At 36.8% G+C, this 3,180-nt stretch overlaps 1 protein-coding gene across 1 annotated transcript in view; it reads left to right on the forward strand.

Annotated features, from left to right (window-relative positions):
* The window catches only part of LOC118330796 (tumor protein p53-inducible protein 11-like), a 35,881-nt gene that overhangs the window by 21,459 nt on the left and 11,242 nt on the right, over nt 1-3,180 (forward strand). The window lies entirely within an intron of this gene.

The raw sequence follows: 3,180 nt of genomic DNA on the forward strand, positions 1-3,180 counted from the left end.
CATCATTTAGTCGAGATGTGGTTTGGTTCACAACTCAAATATGTACGTTGCCATTGTGAATGAGTGAGTTTACAAATGCAGCATGTAATACACAACTATGTTAGTCCATCTCAATGTCTCCTAGGCTCACTTAGGAAAGCATGTCTTCACTCCGGTTGACTAAATACAGACAGATCAAAGTATCTTAATATGTCACCTTAGACAGTAAGGAGAATGACAGCAGAGTCACAAGTGGCTCTCAGCAGAGACCTCATCATCAAAGGTGGTTTTAATCATGAAAGGTGTTTTGAATAATGAAGAAGCCATTGGACATTGGCAGTTGCTAGGCAACTCCATCAGCATTACCATGACATGTCAAGGAGCACTGGTTGGGAGATTCAAAGGGTGAGACATGCAAGGGTATTTTAGCATGTGGAAGAAATGTGGGATTTACCAACATATGCTGTGAGGTGTTTCTTCTTTACTGCTTTATCACAGGTTTTGATGGGGTTATGATGGTGGGCCTACAATGTCATTGCTGTAGTTTTGGATCATTTACAAGGATGTAATGCAATATATGCTTTCTCTTCATTCCTCAGACAAGCCCAGTGAAGTGGCAGTGAAAGCAGAGAGAATGATTTGCCTGTTTACTTATCTGTAAAATGGGGGAGGGGAGGGAGTTATAGGATACAATTGGTCACTTTTCTGCATGAAATAACGGAAGATTTGAAGGTATATCATATACGTATATATCATTACAGCATTGATTTAGCAATGTATGCATATGGAATAATCACATTACAAAGGATGCAGTATAATAATGCAGTAAATTGGGCACATCATGATACACTTGATTTCACTACTTTATAACGAGTAAAGTTTGCTTTTTTAGTGATCAATCTTACAGACAGTCTGTCATCTAATCTGATAATTAACATAATTTAGGCTGTAGCAAAATCCTCATCACAATCAGTCTGAGAGTGCACTGATTCACTGAGCATGAAAGCTTTCAAAATGTCTTGTTGATGTTGGCATAAAACAATTAGCAAAGAACAGGAAAGACAATTTAAATGACTAAACGTCAGTTCAACATGGGTGATGCAAAAACCAAAAAAAATCTTTTAACAATCTTATTGTTTTGGCAGTATGGTTCTCCCCTTGCACGCAGGTCATGTTGAGACTAATCATCACAAGTTTCCCTTCTCTCTTTTTTTACCTTCTGTGGTGCCTCTTCTTGCTGATAGTTACAGAAAAGATAAAGTCTAGTGCCTTGAGGCTCTGTGCGGTAGTCCAAGTGGAATGTTTGACAACAGAAACTTGAACACATGCTGTGTAACCTTCACTGACCTCTGCAATCCTATGTATGCATGCCAATACAAGGGGATGCTGTCAAAGCTTCCCATATGTCTCACAGACAGACACTTACTAAAATTAGCACACTTTCTGGTTTCTACTTGTTAGTGTCTTCCAAACATAGAAGGAATAAGAATAAAGTTTTAGGAGCACCTTACTAGTAATGCTGTCCATATACAGCTGCACCATGTGTCTATTTATGTTATTAGTTAAGCTTCTTTATTTTTAACTTAATCGTTTAGCCAAAGTGATGTCTTCCAACTTCGCATTGTGTCTCACCAGAAATCCCAAAGATATTGAACATACTGTAATATGAAAAATGAAACAGCAAATCATCACACATAAACCAGTTTAGTATTTTTTACTCTGTAATTTACTTAATTGATTAATCAGTTGGAGAAATTAAGATCAGAAAAACTGACATTTAACTAAATTCAATATTCTGTATACTGCAAAATGTGTTGCTGTGCTGTTGTATTGGAGTGCTTTGGCATGTTAGGTGTTTGTGACATTGTGTCCACTTAATGTTTCTTTTTTCAATCTGTTCTTTTTTAGACTAACTGTGCAGTTTGACAGTATTGTTGATATTTACTTGATACCTACTCTGTACCGCTAGCTATTATGCTATACTTTTCTGACTTGTGTGAAACTGAGCACTTTTGTTTCTTGGTAGCACTGATTTATTTATTTAGCCTTTTAGTGTGGACAAAGCTTTCTTTCAGAAGTTCTGTCCGTATCCTTGAGAGAGCAGCTCAATAATTGCTCTTGTTTTACTGCTCTAGACAATTGCCCTGTGGAGTAGCCATCCATTTTAGAAAGACTGTTCCATTGTATGGGTACACACATTTGTGCATGCCTTTTTGCCTCCAGTTGAACCACGGTGGAGGTTACATTATTGAGTCGATGATGATCTCTCTTAATTCGACTCTTGCTTGTCCCCATTGAATCCACAGGCACTATTCATTAACCCTGATCAATAGGACCACCGCAGTGTGTCCTGCTATCACAGTTAACAGTCAACATAGGCAGAATGGTAAAAGTAAATGGTATGTACATTACAATTAACATTATAATTGTTTATAGTTTCATGCATTGAAGAAATGGTTGTTTGAATGTTAAGGTCAGAAATTTTAATTGTTGATAATAATGGAATATATTAATTAAAGTTATTATTACAGGAAGACTATTACTTCCAAAACAAATGCAGAACAATGCATGAATAACTTTTATTGCTGAAAATATATGTTTATGGGTATGTGGTAGTGCTGTTGATAGGTTCAAGTGCAAATCCGGACATTTTTCTGCAAGGTTTTTGAATTCTACATATTTTGCGATAAAAATGCATAACAACTACCCTCTACTGGTTGAAAACCGGCTGTGTCAATAGAATTTAGCTATTGGCTGATCTTGAGGCAGGTGACATATGTGTTGGCTTACATCACCAACCAACCTCTGCCATCTCCACTCTGCAGACTGTGGCCTGATACAGACACCGGAGAGTTAGCCTCTCTTAACCTTACAACAGTGGTAACACAAACTTTTACAAATGGCCGTAAATGTGCTTCAAGTGAGTGTAAAAGCTCAGAGTCTGACAGCAGCTGCTTTTAGGTTTACAAAATGTAGCAAACTTTTTGACTTATAAAGGATAAACAGAGTTCCTTCTTCGCAGTTCCTTGGTTATGAAATACATGTTTATTACTTACAAAGCAACAGTATAGCTTTTGTCTATTTTAATCACACCAGCATGTAGGGATAAGTCAAAATAAGTCATGCTGATGACTTAAAACAGGAAACTGTGACAAACTTAAAAAAAAAATAAGAAATTAGATGAGGAACTTATTGTTGAAA

This window comes from Morone saxatilis, unplaced genomic scaffold (genome assembly GCF_004916995.1).
Source record: "Morone saxatilis isolate NCDOM2014 unplaced genomic scaffold, NCSU_SB_2.0 Contig2, whole genome shotgun sequence".
In the NCBI taxonomy this organism is placed as follows: domain Eukaryota; kingdom Metazoa; phylum Chordata; class Actinopteri; family Moronidae; genus Morone; species Morone saxatilis.